Raw genomic sequence first — 17,613 nt, forward strand, 5'->3', positions numbered from 1 at the left:
ACACAGTTGAAAAATATTTGATTGTTAAAATATTTAAATACAAGAACTATATCAAGAAATTAACAAAACATAGTTTTTTAGTTAGGAGAAAAGTCTAAAAACATATCACAAATGACAAACGTTGTGCCTCTCCTCCTCCTGTTCTTCAATGAAGCTGATCACCCTCCAGCTCCCGTTAGAAACATCGTGCTGCTGAAGGTGTGCCGGCAGAATGGTTGTGATACAGGAGGTGCTGTGGACTCTCCCAGAAACGAGGACCTAGTTTAGTTGTAGATCCAGTAAAACATAGTGCAAATGTGACATTATTTATAATGCACAGTTACAGTCTTGTGAATATTAAAAAATGTACTTCATGTAATGCAGGAAGCGAATATTTCAAACGAACTAAGGCAGCAAACAGTAAGAGCAAAATCGTGTTCCAAACATTAACTCTTTTTTTAAATGTCAATTAGCTTGTGAGTAATAAGACAAAATGTGACTGTCAGACAGAGAACTGTCAGAGCAAACGGCAGATTTTAGAAAGTCCTGCCGAAATAAATCTGCACCCGACTGCGACTGTCAGCGTTGAACTGCCGCCATTGCTGTCAAAGTCAGACACATCTCCAAAATTGTTGGAGCAAATTTTTAAGCAGGCTTCATCTTGATAAATTGACCACGTATTTGACATTTACACCATAACGTTACCGCCTAAAATAATCGTAAAACAAAATTTTGTGTAACAACAAGAGTAATATGTACCCCAAAAGCTTTCAAAGCGTCTGAAAGTTTTCTCCTCCGTTTTTGTTGGGGCTTGGCTCGAAATGCATCATGATTGGCCGCCCGAAGTCCACGTGTCTGTCGGACGTGCTCTCATTGGTCTACAATACCATCACGGATGAATAAATACTCAAAGGGCTTGCCAGGCAAGCCCTTTGAACCCTTTAAATACTCAATGGGCTTGCCTGGCAAGCCCTTTGAGTATTTATTCCATATTGCCCACTAGTTCACTACTAAGGTCATTTTGACGCTTACTAGTGAACATGTAAGGCCATAAATGTGCCCACTAGTTCACTAGTAAGATCATTTTGAGGCTTACTAGTTGACATGTAAGCCACAAAACGCCCGCTAGTTCACTAGTAAGATAATTTTGAGGCTTCTAGTGAACATGTAAGCCACAGAACGCCCACTAGTTCACTAGTAAGATCATTTTGACGCTTACTAGTGAACATGTAAGCCACAAAACGCTCACTAGTTCACTAGTAAGGTCATTTTGACGCTTACTAGTGAACATGTAAGCCACAAAACGCTCACTGGTTCACTAGTAAGGTAATTTTGACGCTTACTAGTGAACATGTAAGCCACAAAACGCCCACTAGTTCCCTAGTAAGATCATTTGACACTTATTTATGAACATGTCAGCCACAAAACGCTCACTCGTTCACTAGTAAGATCATTTTGACGCTTACTAGTGAACATGTAAGCCACAAAACGCCCACTAGTTCACTAGTAAGGTCATTTTGACGCTTACTAGTGAACATGTAAGCCACAAAACGCCCACTAGTTCACTAGTAAGATCATTTTGACGCTTACTAGTGAACATGTAAGGCCATAAATGTGCCCACTAGTTCACTAGTAAGTTCATTTTGAGGCTTACTAGTTGACATGTAAGCCACACATCGCCTACTAGTTCACTAGTAAGATCATTTTGAGGCTTACTAGTGAACATGTAAGCCACAAAACGCCCAATAGTTCACTAGTAAGATCATTTTGACGCTTACTAGTGAACATGTAAGCCACAAAACGCTCACTAGTTTACTAGTAAGGTCATTTTGACGCTTACTAGTGAACATGTAAGCCACAAAACGCTCACTAGTTCACTAGTAAGGTCATTTTGACGCTTACTAGTGAACATGTAAGCCGCAAAACGCCCACTAGTTCACTAATAAGATTATTTTGACGCTTACTACTGAACATTTAAGGCCATAAATGTGCCCACTAGTTCACTGGTAAGATGATTTTGACGCTTACTAGTGAACATGTAAGGCCATAAATGTGCCCACTTGTAGTGCTAGTGACATTACACTGTACTTGCATTAAATGCAAATAAGGATGATTACGAAAACATGTAACGGTATCCTATTGGCTGTACGTTTCAAAATAGTGTCATCCCACCAGTCAGGGCTCATGATTTTGGAAATTCTGTGCCCACTTAGTTTTTTAAAACAACAATGGCGGACAGTGTCCTGAGACGTATTCGGCGAAGGTGCAGGGCAATAGAGAGTGCCTGTCATCAAGGGTCTGCCGGTGAAAGTGAAGCACGCGCGATAAACATTTCAATTGCTAATTTAAGAAGAGTTAGTGACCAGTTTAGCGCTGATACTATTCAAAGTTTGATTCAAAGTCCAATAGATCTCCGATCTGTCATCATTGCGGGACCCACTCCTAATGGTGGACGTGTTTGTTCCCATGTGGCACATCGTTTGCACACAGGTAAAATGGCTACCATTTTTTGTCATTGGTTTTTCGTATGTATTTTTATTCGAACTACACACGGGTTTTACTGACGACTTGCTGTGACTTACCTTCTATCACCCTGTCAAACGTTGTTTTATACCAGTGGTTTTCCTGCAAATCAGTAGACTATTAAGTAACGCGATGGCTGTACACTTTTAAGCAATAACTAGTGATCTTTTAGTTATTCAATTATAAGTTTGAATTATTTTTTTCTTGAGTAAAATGGTTAGAGAAAATAGCTGCTCGTGGTTTTGAAGCTGCATATACTTTTATGTACATCTGTGTCTATATGCCTGTACTGTATACAGTATATAAAAAACACGTAGTGATTCGTTTGCTTGAATTCCTTAATCCTTTTATTTCCACACTTTAGGTAGACGAGGAAGACCAGCACTTGACATTACAAGTGATCAAATTGAACTGCTCCCCACTCAGGGCTTTACAGTGAGAGCCATCACTGAGATGTTGTGTTGTTCCTCTTCATACCTGCATAAAAAAATGAAGTTTTTTCCATGATGTTGACCTGGAAGAGCATGTCAGAAGATTGCACAGCCAATTTCCCAGGTCAGTTTCGGAAGCAAGTGTTCTGCTACATACTCTTGTCCCTTCATGTATATATCATTATATTCATTGTGAAAGTGTACTTTCTTTATTGTGTTGTTTTATGAACCTGTTGCAGATGATGAGGGAATACCTGCGTGCTGATGGTATTGTAGTACAAAGAAAAAGAGTTCGAGAAATCCTCAACCGTATTGAGCCAGCTGCTGCAGCCCAGAGATGGAGCCAGACTGTGGCTAGAAGAACATACTATGTGCCATTCCCCAATAGTTTATGGCACATAGATGGGCATATGCGTCTCATTCGGTAATAAGGGATCATCTTATATTTGTACTCGTGGGAGCATTAGAAAGCCATATTGTATGGACAGCACAGATTAAATTGAATTTTATCATTTGTATATCCAAGTTACACAAACTCCAAATTGCCTCCATGTAGTCTTAAGTGCACAGCAATACCTTCTCTACCGAGATGATATTTCAAACAAGATATGAAACTTGATTGTTTTCTTGTATTTAATCATTATTCTTTTCATGTTTGTTTTACAGGTGGGTGTTTGTGACACATGCCGGCATTGATGGGAATTCCAGGCTAATAACGTACCTTCAACTGGAGCACAGACAACACAGCTTTGACAGTGTTGAAATATTTTGTCCAAGCCACCTGCCTGTATGGGTTACCCTCCAGAGTAAGATCCGACCATGGTGGTGAAAACACTGGTTGCTCTTTTAATGAACCTACTGCAGGGACAAGACACCAAAATTATTTCTAGCTCCAGCCAACACCCCCTCACAATTTACTCACACCTCCCATGGCCTGATTATCCACCAACAGGGGCCCTTTTTGGATTATCATTTTGGCATAGGAACTTTCCTTTCCTATCCTAACCGAGTGAGATGAGCCGGTAGCACCTGGAGCAAAGATCGTCTAAATTTTAATAATGCTTAGGAAAGGTTCTGACCATCCTTTACGAAAGGAAAGGAGATATATTATGCAGCAGGAATATTTAAAGGGGAAGTCTTTTTTTATGTTGTTGTTGTTGTTGTTGTCGACCCCACCCGTGCCCCGACATTGGGGGACCGGGCCCTCACTCCGTCTCCCGGATCCCCAGACCCCCCTCCTCCGCCCAGCGGGCGAGCAGGGCCGCCACTCCGCTTGGGTTTCGCCAGAGGTCCTCCGGAGTCAGTGTGGTGGGTATGTTTGTGCAGGTGAACAGGTGTTGTGTGTCGTGCACTTGCGTGCCGCATAGCGCACAGAGTGGTGTTGGGTGTGTGTCCGGTGTAATGTTGTGTAGGTAGGAGTGGAGGGCTGGTGATTTGTTGGTTCGGAGTTGTGCTAGGAGTTGTCTGGTTCTGTGTGGTAGGTCTTGCTCTGATGGGTCTATTTCTGGTGCTGGTGCATGTATTACTTTGTTGTGTTGTCTGGTGTCCAAGTGTGTTTGTACAAAGTGGGTGTGTATGTCTTTCATGTTCTGTTTTATGGTGTCGTTGTTGGTGTCCTGTGGTGCTGTGTCTTTGTTGTGTGTGTAGTTGTTGTTGTGGAAGATTGTTTGTTTCTTTTGTCTGGGTGGTGGTGGTTGTTGAGTGAGTGGGTGTAGTGGGTGGGTTGGGTGTTGGGCTTTTTGTCTGATTTGCGATGCGTGTAGTTTTAGATGGGTGTTCAGTGGGAGAGTTTTTGTTTCCTCATGCAAGTGTTGTATGTTTGTGTCTTGTGTGCATCCTGTTGCTATTCTGAGTGCGGTGTTCTGTGTGGTCTGGAGTTTTGTCTTGTTTGTGTCCGATAGTGTTGGTGACCATATAGTGTTTGCGTATTCGAGGCGTGTGAGTGTGGTTGCTTTGTATGTGGTGAGTATAGTTTCTTTGGATTTTCCCCAGTGAGTGGTTGTTAAGGCTTTAAGTATTTTGTTTGATTGCTTGGCGCGGGTTAGAGTGTGTTGTGTGTGTTTTGAGAAGGTGAGTTTGGGGTCCTATGTTAATCCCAGTATTTTGGGTTCGCGGACTGTGGGTAGGGTGGTGTTATCTATTTGTAAAGTGAGCCTGTTGCTGTATTCTGCCGGATCCGGTGTGAACAGAGTGGTGGGGGTTTTGTCTGCGTTGAGTGTGAGTTGGTTCTGTTTTGTCCAGTTGTATATGTCGTGGAGATATTTTTGTACTTGTTGTTGTGCCTGTTGTGGTTTGACATGTGTGGATAGAATGGTGATGTCGTCTGCATATGTAACTGTGTGTACATTTGGAGGTGGTTGTGGTAAGTCTGCCATGTATATGTTGAATAGTGTTGGTGAAAGTACTCCCCCCTGTGGTACCCCCGTTTTCGTGTTTCTATGTTCTGATGTTTCCCCCCGGTATTGAGTGTATTGTCTGCGTCCCCTTATGTAGTTGAAGATGTATTTGATGATGATGTTTGGGGTGTTAGTGTTGTTGAGTTTGTTTGTGAGTGTGTGTAGGTTTACCGTGTCAAAGGCTTTGGACATGTCTAGGGCTATGGCAACTGTTCGTTGTGGTGGTTTTTGTTGATTGAAACCTGTGGCTATGATGTTGTGTATGTGGTGTAGTGCTGTGGTTGTGGAGTGTTGTTTTCGGAAGCCGTGTTGGTGAGAGGGTAGTTGAGTGTTGTTGGTAATGAAGGGTAGTATTACCTTTTCCATTGTTTTGGCTATTGGGCTGAGTAGTGCTATTGGTCTGTAAGATGGGCCGAGTGCGTGGTTTTTGTTGGGTTTTGGTATTGGGATTATTTTTGCAGTCTTCCATATTGCGGGGATGGTGTTGGTGTTGAGTGATGTGTTGTAAGTGTGTGTGAGTAGTGTTATTGCTTTGGGGCCTAGGTGTTTCAGATGTCTGATGTTTATGTTGTCTGGGCCTGTGGAGTTGTTGCTTTTGGAGCGTTGTAGTGCTTGTTTGACTTGTTGTTCTGTGATGGTTATGGGCGTGGTGTTGAGTTTTCGTATTTTGCGTTGTAGTTGTCTGTATGTTCTGTTGGTTTTGTGTTGTATTATGTTGGTGAATTGTTTGTTGAATGCTCGTGCTTTCTGTTTGTTGGATATTGCCGTGTGTTGTCCGAACTGTATTGTGGTGTTTTCTGGTGCTTTTTGTTCTTTGTTTGATAGTCTTGTTACTGTGTTCCAGAGTATGTGTTGTTTGTGTCTGTGGTTCCATGCATCCGTTAAGTGTTCTTTCCATAGCTCTTGTTTGTGTTTTTGGATTTGTGTGTCTATTTCTTTGTTTAGGTCTGTGATGCGTGGGTCTTGGTGGTTTTGTTGTCTGATGTCGTTTCTTTGGCTGATGAGTGTTCTGATGTGTTGTGGTAGGAGAAGTGATTTGCTTTTTATTTTTCCGTGGGGTATGTGGTGTTTGTCTGCTGTAAGTATGAGGTTTGTGAGCATGGTGTTGGCTGTGTGGATGTTGTCAGGTATGGTTATGTTCTCCAGTGCTGATTCTATTTCAGAGGTGTATCCTTCCCAGTCTGCTTTCCTGTAATTTGTGTAAGTTTGAAGGTGTTGTTGTAGGCGGAAAGGAGCACGCGTGTTGTGTGTGATTTTGATAGGAAGGTGGTCTGAACTGAGTGCGTGTATTGTGGTCCATGTTGTTCTGTTTGTGATGCTGTTGCTGGCTGTTGTGATGTCCGGTGATGTTGGTTGTTGGTTGATGTTTGTAGGTTTTCTGGTGGGTGTGTTTGCGTTTAGAGTGATTTGTTGGGAGTTTTGTAGTATGTCTGCAATGTGGGTGCCTCTGTGGTCGTCGTAGGGAGAGTGCCATTGTGTTGAGTGAGCGTTGATGTCTGCGGTTAGAATGGTGTTGTTCAGCGAGTTTATGTATTGGAAGGTGTTGGTGATGTCTGTGTCTTCTGTGGCGTGGTCTGGTCGGGTGGTATCTCTGGGGGGTATATACATGTTGCATATGTGTAGTCTTTTGTGGTTGGTTATGTGAATCTTTACGGTTTGAATTTCTGTAGTGTTGGTGTTAATGTTGTTGGGGATGTTCATGGGAGTGAATGTGTACTGTATATCTATAAAAAAAATCCTCGTCTCACCCCTCAGGTGGTGTCCATCCCTCATTCAGCTGGGGTCCTCTACCAGAGGCCAGGAAGCTTGAGGGTTCTGCGCAGTATCCTTGCCGTTCCCAGCACTGCACATTTCTGGACTGAGATGTCCGATGTTGTTCCCGGGATCTGTTGCAACCACTCATCATCTAGTTTGGGGGTCACTGCCCCGAGTGCTCCGACCACCACAGGCACGACTGTCCCCTTTACCTTCCAGGCTCTCTCCAGCTCCTCTCTGAGCCCTTGGGATTTCTCGAGTTTCTCGTGTTCCTTCTTTCTGATGTTTCCAGCACTTGGGACCGCTACATCCACTACAACGGCTTTCCTCTGCCCTTTATCTATCATCAGGATATCTGGTTGGTTCGCCATTACCATCTTGTCAGTCTGGATCTGGAAGTCCCATAGGATCTTCGCTCTGTCATTCTCCACCACCTTCGGAGGTGTTTCCCATTTTGACCTTGGGGTTTCCAGTCCGTACTCCGCACAGATGTTTCGGTAGACTATGCCAGCCACCTGGTTATGGCGTTCCATATAGGCTTTCCCTGCCAGCACCTTACACCCTGCAGTTATGTGTTAGATCGTCTCAGGTGCCTCTTTGCACAACCTACACCTTGGGTCTTGTCTGGTGTGGTATATCTGGGCCTCAATGGCTCTAGTGCTCAGGGCCTGTTCCTGAGCAGCCAGGATGAGTGCCTCTGTACTGTCCTTCAGGCCAGTCCTCTCTAGCCACTGATGGGAATTCTTGAGATCGGCCACTTCAGTTATGGTCCGGTGGTACATCCCGTGTAGGGGCTTGTCCTCCGATGATGGTCCCTCTTCCAGCGCCTCATCCTCTGTTGCCCATTGTCTGAGACATTCTCTGAGTACGTCATCCGTTGGAGCCTTCTCCTTGATGTATTCATGGAGCTTGGATGTTTCATCCTGGACAGTGGCTCTCACACTCACTAGTCCCCAGCCGCTTTCCTTGTTGCCAGTTCAAGGTTGCCATTGGCTTGTGGTACACCGAGGTACTTGTAGCTGTCCTCAATGTCTGCTATTGTTTCTTCGGGGAGTGAGACCCCTTCAGTCCGGACTACCGTTCCTCTCTTAGTCACCATCCGACTATCACATCCCGATGTCGCTGCTGTAGATCCTGGTTGTGTGGATCAGGGAGTCTATGTCCCTTTCACTCTTAGCATACAGCTTTATGTCATCCATGTAGAGGAGGTGACTGATCGTAGCTTCATTTCTGAGGCTGTATCCATAGCCTGTCTTGGTGATTACTTGGCTTAGGGAGTTCAGTCCTATGCAGAACAGCAATGGGGAGAGTGCATCACCTTGGTATATGCCACATTTGATGGACACTTGGGTAAGTGGCTTGCCATTGGCTTCAAGTGTGGTTTTCCACATCCTCATCAAGTTCGCAACGAAGGCTCTTAGGGTCCTGTTCACCTTATACACATCCAAGCATTCAGTGATCCATGTATGTGGCATCGAGTCATAGGCTTTCTTTTAATCAATCCAGGCTGTGCACAGGTTGGTACATCGGGACCTGCAGTCTTGTGCGACTGTTCTGTCAACCAGGAGCTGATGTTTGGCTCCCCTGGTATCTCTACCAATGCCCTTCCGTGCTTCGCTCATGTATTGATCCATGTGTGCACTTATCTTAGCCGCAACATGAGCTTCCAAAATTGTGGAGGGACAGGTTATTGGCCGATAGTTGGATGCGACTGCACCCTTTGAGGGATCTTTCATGATAAGGATCGTTCGCCCTTCGGTTAGCCATCCTGGGTGAGTCCCATCCCTAGGCAGCTGGTTCATTTGTGCTGCTGGGCGCTCATGGAGTGCTGTGAGTCTCTTTAGCCAGTAAGTGTGGACCATGTCCGGGCCTGGTGCTGTCCAGTCCTTCATATTTGAGACTATTTCCTTTATGTCTGCCACTGTTATGGTAATTGGGTTCTGTTCAGGGAGGTGTCTGTGCTCCTCTCTTTGGGTGACCAGCCATTGTGCACTGCTGTTATGTGCAACCTCCTTCTCCCATCTGCCTCTCCAGTACCTTTCAGTTTCCAGTCTTGGTGGATCAGCTCTGTTGTTAGGACCCTGCCACTGAGCGTACACTTTCGCAGGTTGTGTTGCAAACAGCCTGTTTATTCGTCTGGCCTCATTCTCTTTCGTGTACCGCTTTAGGCGGCTGGACAAGGCTTGGAGCCTTTGTTTCGAGTGCTTCATATATGGTCATCTGGATGTACCTCTCAGGATCGGCCTTTTCATCACACCTCTCTGGACCTCAGTCAATTGACTCACATCTTTCCGAGCCGCCTTGATCTTAGCCTCCAACCGTCTTTTCCATGGTCGGTAATGTATCTCATGGCTTCCATGGTTGCTCTTATAGCCAAGCATCTCAAGGATCACTGATGCTGAAGCGTATATCAGTTCATTTCCGTGATCGTTACGGTAAGGATCGCCCTCAGTGCTGAATTCACACTTTCCAAGAGACTTTCAGGTGGTACTTCACATAGCCGTTGTAATCGGATTCTAGGTTTCCCAGCTTTCATTCTTGCCATGATCTTAGCTTTCAGGTCAGTTGCTGCCTCGCTCAGCATTTCATTCATTGGGGCTGGCCTCCCAATCTCATCATCTGCATTCACTCTGGTATGAACTCCTCCTCTGATCTGGCAGCCTGGGGCCCCTCACCATGGAACCTGCGTTGGACCTCATCAATCTCAAGTTGTGACAGCAGTTGCCGTTTGTGGATGTTGGAACACTGAGTTACGAGTTGTTTCGTGGCCACCCGTGACTGTGGGTTTCGAAGTAACCATTTAGCCCACATTCTCTCCATGTAACCTCTCTGACTAGGCTTGCTTGAGTAGTAGCATTCCAACAGAGCCATGTTATTGCATCTTGCCCATCTCTGCTCCATTTTTCATCAAGGTGCTCTGGTTCCCCAGCACCTGACGCAGACCTTGTTTGGCCGGGCGACGTCTGAGCTGGCATGTCATTCATTTTATTGTCTCTCATCATTGTATGAGGTACGCATTAGCGTGAAGGCTCTTGCCCAAGGACCCACACTGGATGGTGTTATGTGCTCATTTTTTGCCCCAAGTGGGGAGCGGAGGGACGGGCGCCGGGGGGGGGGACCATCGTGGTGGGGCGGGCCCCTACGCGGGATGTGCCACCGGACCGTGGCTGAGGTGGCTGATCTCAAGAAGTCCTATCGGTGGCTGGAGGGGACTGGCCTGGGGGACAGCGCAGGGGCGCTCATCCTGGCTGCTCAGGAGCGGGCCTTGGGCGCCGGAGCCGTCGAGGCCCGGATGTGCCGCGCCGGACAGGACCCGGGGTGTGGGTTGTGCGGGGAGGCGCCTGGGACGATCCGGCACGTGGCTGCGGGGTGTGGGATGCTGGCAGGGGGGGCCTGCGTGGAGCGCCATGGCCAGGTGGCTGGCGTGGTCTGCCGAGGCATCTGTGCGGAGTGTGGACTGGGGGCCCCGGGGTCGGAGTGGGGGGCACCTCCGAGGGTGGTGGAGGGTGGCGGAGCGGGGATCCTGTGGGACTTCCGGATCCAGACTGGCGGGATGGTGGTGGCGAGCCAGCCAGATGTCGTGGTCGTGGATGGGGGGCGGAGGAGGGCCGTTGTGGTGGATGTGGCGGTCCCAGGTGGTGGAGGCATCGGGAGGGGGGAGCATGGGGGGCTCGGGGGGTACCAGGGGCTCGGGGAGGGGCTGGGGAGGGCCTGGGGGGTGGGGGTGGCGGTCGTGCCTGTGGTGGTCGGGGAGCTCGGGGCAGTGACCCCCGGACTGGATGGGTGGTTGCGACAGATCCCGGGACCAGCGTCGGACATCTCGGTCCGGAGGTGTGCGGTGCTGGGAACGGCGGGGGTACTGCGCGGGGCCCTCGGGCTTCCTGGCCTCTGGTGGAGGACCCGAGCTGAATGAGGGACGGACACCACCCGAGGACACCTCCTATTGGCTCCATGATAAGAGCTCCACCCAGCAAAGAATTAACCCTTTAAAACCTGATTCTGAGCTTTCACAATTATTTACCGCCATTTGCGTAATATCTACAGTATACAGAAGGAATCAAGCAATTTTTACCAATGTATCTGTAGGTGATGTTTATTTATTATGTACACAGAGATAAAGAGTAATGGCACAGCTCTGCAGTATCTTTCCACTTTTATATATGTATGCTATACTAAATAAAATGAATAGGGCACCATATAATGCAACAGTTATGCAACTCCCTAAATAATGATGTGAATTTTCAGTTGTTGCTAAATCAGTTAGGATGTTATAATTTGTGGTGTAGATGCGAATTTAGGAGAGCAGGACAATATATCGCATTGCAATTGGAGCAGCAGCTTGGTTGATGATGTCCCCAAACCGGCTCATCTATTATATTTGTCTTGCAATACAATGAAAATGAGCACAATTGCAAAACATAGGCTTCTTATATTTTAAAATAAAATAATCACATGTTTACCGTTCTGGGGTTTCTACAATCATGAATGGAGGCATTATTTACAGCAGGTTGATGTTGTTGTTGTTGTTGTTGTCGACCCCACCCGTGCCCCGACATTGGGGGACCGGGCCCTCACTCCGTCTCCCGGATCCCCAGACCCCCCTCCGCCGCCCAGCGGGCGAGCAGGGCCGCCACTCCGCTTGGGTTTCGCCAGAGGTCCTCCGGAGTCAGTGTGGTGGGTATGTTTGTGCAGGTGCGTATTCGAGGCGTGTGAGTGTGGTTGCTTTGTATGTGGTGAGTATAGTTTCTTTGGATTTTCCCCAGTGAATGGTTGTTAAGGCTTTAAGTATTTTGTTTGATTGCTTGGCGCGGGTTAGTGTGTTGTGTGTGTTTTGAGAAGGTGAGTTTGGGGTCCCATGTTAATCCCAGTATTTTGGGTTCGCGGACTGTGGGTAGGGTGGTGTTATCTATTTGTAAAGTGAGCCTGTTGCTGTATTCTGCCGGATCCGGTGTGAACAGAGTGGTGGTGGTTTTGTCTGCGTTGAGTGTGAGTTGGTTCTGTTTTGTCCAGTTGTATATGTCGTGGAGATATTTTTGTACTTGTTGTTGTGCCTGTTGTGGTTTGACATGTGTGGATAGAATGGTGATGTCGTCTGCATATGTAACTGTGTGTACATTTGGAGGTGGTTGTGGTAAGTCTGCCATGTATATGTTGAATAGTGTTGGTGAAAGTACTCCCCCCTGTGGTACCCCCGTTTTCGTGTTTCTATGTTCTGATGTTTCCCCCCGGTATTGAGTGTATTGTCTGCGTCCCCTTATGTAGTTGAAGATGTATTTGATGATGATGTTTGGGGTGTTAGTGTTGTTGAGTTTGTTTGTGAGTGTGTGTAGGTTTACCGTGTCAAAGGCTTTGGACATGTCTAGGGCTATGGCAACTGTTCGTTGTGGTGGTTTTTGTTGATTGAAACCTGTGGCTATGATGTTGTGTATGTGGTGTAGTGCTGTGGTTGTGGAGTGTTGTTTTCGGAAGCCGTGTTGGTGAGAGGGTAGTTGAGTGTTGTTGGTAATGAAGGGTAGTATTACCTTTTCCATTGTTTTGGCTATTGGGCTGAGTAGTGCTATTGGTCTGTAAGATGGGCCGAGTGCGTGGTTTTTGTTGGGTTTTGGTATTGGGATTATTTTTGCAGTCTTCCATATTGCGGGGATGGTGTTGGTGTTGAGTGATGTGTTGTAAGTGTGTGTGAGTAGTGTTATTGCTTTGGGGCCTAGGTGTTTCAGATGTCTGATGTTTATGTTGTCTGGGCCTGTGGAGTTGTTGCTTTTGGAGCGTTGTAGTGCTTGTTTGACTTGTTGTTCTGTGATGGTTATGGGCGTGGTGTTGAGTTTTCGTATTTTGCGTTGTAGTTGTCTGTATGTTCTGTTGGTTTTGTGTTGTATTATGTTGGTGAATTGTTTGTTGAATGCTCGTGCTTTCTGTTTGTTGGATATTGCCGTGTGTTGTCTGAACTGTATTGTGGTGTTTTCTGGTGCTTTTTGTTCTTTGTTAGATAGTCTTGTTACTGTGTTCCAGAGTATGTATTGTTTGTGTCTGTGGTTCCATGCATCCGTTAAGTGTTCTTTCCATAGCTCTTGTTTGTGTTTTTGGATTTGTGTGTCTATTTCTTTGTTTAGGTCTGTGATGCGTGGGTCTTGGTGGTTTTGTTGTCTGATGTCGTTTCTTTGGCTGATGAGTGTTCTGATGTGTTGTGGTAGGAGAAGTGATTTGCTTTTTATTTTTCCGTGGGGTATGTGGTGTTTGTCTGCTGTAAGTATGAGGTTTGTGAGCATGGTGTTGGCTGTGTGGATGTTGTCAGGTATGGTTATGTTCTCCAGTGCTGATTCTATTTCAGAGGTGTATCCTTCCCAGTCTGCTTTCCTGTAATTTGTGTAAGTTTGAAGGTGTTGTTGTAGGCGGAAAGGAGCACGCGTGTTGTGTGTGATTTTGATAGGAAGGTGGTCTGAACTGAGTGCGTGTATTGTGGTCCATGTTGTTCTGTTTGTGATGCTGTTGCTGGCTGTTGTGATGTCCGGTGATGTTGGTTGTTGGTTGATGTTTGTAGGTTTTCTGGTAGGTGTGTTTGCGTTTAGAGTGATTTGTTGGGAGTTCTGTAGTATGTCTGCAATGAGGGTGCCTCTGTGGTCGTCGTAGGGAGAGTGCCATTGTGTTGAGTGAGCGTTGATGTCTGCGGTTAGAATGGTGTTGTTCAGCGAGTTTATGTATTGGAAGGTGTTGGTGATGTCTGTGTCTTCTGTGGCGTGGTCTGGTCGGGTGGTATCTCTGGGGGGTATATACATGTTGCATATGTGTAGTCTTTTGTGGTTGGTTATGTGAATCTTTACGGTTTGAATTTCTGTAGTGTTGGTGTTAATGTTGTTGGGGATGTTCATGGGAGTGAATGTGACTGATTTGTGAATGTATGTGAGCAGTCCTCCTCCTCCCTTGTGTTCTCTGTCTTTCCTAATGCTGGTGTAGTTGGTGAGACGAGGTGTGTTGTGTTGTTTTTCTAGTTTGGTTTCTTGTATGGTGATGATGTCTGCGTGCTGTTGTGAGGCGAGTTCTTCTAGTTCTGTTTTCTTGTTTTGGATGCCGTTGATGTTTATTTGTAGTATGGTCAGTGTGTGTTTGTTGTTTTTGTTGGTGGGTGTTGTTCTTTGTGGGTTGTTCGGGGGTTGTGGTGTTGGGGTGTTGTTTGCGTGTGTGTTCTGCATGTCCACGTGTTTGTGTATTGGCGGGTGGTGATGCCGGAGCAATGTCTGTGTATCCAGTGTGGGTGTGTTGAGTTGCATCTGAGTGAGGTTTGTCTGCGTGTGATGATTCTATTGCAGCTATTGCAGGTCCAGGTTTGGGGGGGTGGTCTTGTGTTTGTTGTATCTCTGTTGGAGTTGTCTGTCCGTGTTGCGTTTGAGGGTAGTGTTGGTGAGGCGAGTGTGTTGTTTTGGTCTGTTTGTGCTCTGCTGCCTGTTGGTGTCCTACGAGGTGTTGTTGTTCGTGGTGGTGTTTTGGGATGTAGTCTGCATTTCCATGTTATGTTGTATTGTCTAGTGTTTATGTTTGTGCAATGTTTGTGTACCCAGTGTGGTGTGTGGTGGTTGCATCTGAAGGATGTCTGTCTTCTTGTAATCTGTTGTGTGCAAATGTCGCATGTCCAGGTAGTTTGTTGTGTGTGTGTTTGTTGCGTGCGTGAGAGTGTCTGTGTGGGCCCCGGATTTGTCTCTATGTCCCAGGCCTGGAGCAAAAGGTCCGCCCGCCACCCTGCCAGGTTCAGGGGGCGGTTAGCCGAAAAAAAAAAAAAACGGCCGTAAGGGCACCCCGTTCGGGGTGCAGGGATTGGTTCCTTGATTTGTCCCCCCGTTCGGGGGGAACCCTCCAACTGCGAGTAAGCCAAGGAGTTTGGAGGTACAGCAGGTTGACAGCAGTGTGATCGAGCAGATTAGATAGAGTAGAATTTGAATGGGGCTTCACTGATTTATTTCATACAATTCATATCTAAAACACAGTTGAAAAATATTTGATTGTTAAAATATTTAAATACAAGAACTATATCAAGAAATTAACAAAACATAGTTTTTTTAGTTAGGAGAAAAGTCTAAAAACATATCACAAATGACAAACGTTGTGCCTCTCCTCCTCCTGTTCTTCAATGAAGCTGATCACCCTCCAGCTCCCGTTAGAAACATTGTGCTGCTGAAGGTGTGCCGGCAGAATGGTTGTGATACAGGAGGTGCTGTGGACTCTCCCAGAAACGAGGACCTAGTTTAGTTGTAGATCCAGTAAAACATAGTGCAAATGTGACATTATTTATAATGCACAGTTACAGTCTTGTGAATATTAAAAAATGTACTTCATGTAATGCAGGAAGCGAATATTTCAAACGAACTAAGGCAGCAAACAGTAAGAGCAAAATCGTGTTCCAAACATTAACTCTTTTTTTAAATGTCAATTAGCTTGTGAGTAATAAGACAAAATGTGACTGTCAGACAGAGAACTGTCAGAGCAAACGGCAGATTTTAGAAAGTCCTGCCGAAATAAATCTGCACCCGACTGCGACTGTCAGCGTTGAACTGCCGCCATTGCTGTCAAAGTCAGACACATCTCCAAAATTGTTGGAGCAAATTTTTAAGCAGGCTTCATCTTGATAAATTGACCACGTATTTGACATTTACACCATAACGTTACCGCCTAAAATAATCGTAAAACAAAATTTTGTGTAACAACAAGAGTAATATGTACCCCAAAAGCTTTCAAAGCGTCTGAAAGTTTTCTCCTCCGTTTTTGTTGGGGCTTGGCTCGAAATGCATCATGATTGGCCGCCCAAAGTCCACGTGTCTGTCGGACGTGCTCTCATTGGTCTACAATACCATCACGGATGAATAAATACTCAAAGGGCTTGCCAGGCAAGCCCTTTGAACCCTTTAAATACTCAATGGGCTTGCCTGGCAAGCCCTTTGAGTATTTATTCCATATTGCCCACTAGTTCACTAGTAAGGTCATTTTGACGCTTACTAGTGAACATGTAAGGCCATAAATGTGCCCACTAGTTCACTAGTAAGATCATTTTGAGGCTTACTAGTTGACATGTAAGCCACAAAACGCCCGCTAGTTCACTAGTAAGATAATTTTGAGGCTTCTAGTGAACATGTAAGCCACAGAACGCCCACTAGTTCACTAGTAAGATCATTTTGACGCTTACTAGTGAACATGTAAGCCACAAAACGCTCACTAGTTCACTAGTAAGGTCATTTTGACACTTACTAGTGAACATGTAAGCCACAAAACGCTCACTGGTTCACTAGTAAGGTAATTTTGACGCTTACTAGTGAACATGTAAGCCACAAAACGCTCACTAGTTCACTAGTAAGGTCATTTTGACACTTACTAGTGAACATGTAAGCCACAAAACGCTCACTGGTTCACTAGTAAGGTCATTTTGACGCTTACTAGTGAACATGTAAGCCACAAAACGCTCACTAGTTCACTAGTAAGGTCATTTTGACACTTACTAGTGAACATGTAAGCCACAAAACGCCCACTAGTTCACTAGTAAGATCATTTTGACGCTTACTAGTGAACATGTAAGGCCATAAATGTGCCCACTAGTTCACTAGTAAGTTCATTTTGAGGCTTACTAGTTGACATGTAAGCCACACATCGCCTACTAGTTCACTAGTAAGATCATTTTGAGGCTTACTAGTGAACATGTAAGCCACAAAACGCCCAATCGTTCACTAGTAAGATCATTTTGACGCTTACTAGTGAACATGTAAGCCACAAAACGCTCACTAGTTTACTAGTAAGGTCATTTTGACGCTTACTAGTGAACATGTAAGCCACAAAACGCTCACTAGTTCACTAGTAAGGTCATTTTGACGCTTACTAGTGAACATGTAAGCCGCAAAACGCCCACTAGTTCACTAATAAGATTATTTTGACGCTTACTACTGAACATTTAAGGCCATAAATGTGCCCACTAGTTCACTGGTAAGATGATTTTGACGCTTACTAGTGAACATGTAAGGCCATAAATGTGCCCACTTGTAGTGCTAGTGACATTACACTGTACTTGCATTAAATGCAAATAAGGATTATTACGAAAACATGTAACGGTATCCTATTGGCTGTACGTTTCAAAATAGTGTCATCCCACCAGTCAGGGCTCATGATTTTGGAAATTCTGTGCCCACTTAGTTTTTTAAAACAACAATGGCGGACAGTGTCCTGAGACGTATTCGGCGAAGGTGCAGGGCAATAGAGAGTGCCTGTCATCAAGGGTCTGCCGGTGAAAGTGAAGCACGCGCGATAAACATTTCAATTGCTAATTTAAGAAGAGTTAGTGACCAGTTTAGCGCTGATACTATTCAAAGTTTGATTTAAAGTCCAATAGATCTCCGATCTGTCATCATTGCGGGACCCACTCCTAATGGTGGACGTGTTTGTTCCCATGTGGCACATCGTTTGCACACAGGTAAAATGGCTACCATTTTTTGTCATTGGTTTTTCGTATGTATTTTTATTCGAACTACACACGGGTTTTACTGACGACTTGCTGTGAC

The sequence above is a fragment of the Hippocampus zosterae genome, chromosome 5 (assembly GCF_025434085.1).
Source record: "Hippocampus zosterae strain Florida chromosome 5, ASM2543408v3, whole genome shotgun sequence".
NCBI lineage: Eukaryota > Metazoa > Chordata > Actinopteri > Syngnathiformes > Syngnathidae > Hippocampus > Hippocampus zosterae.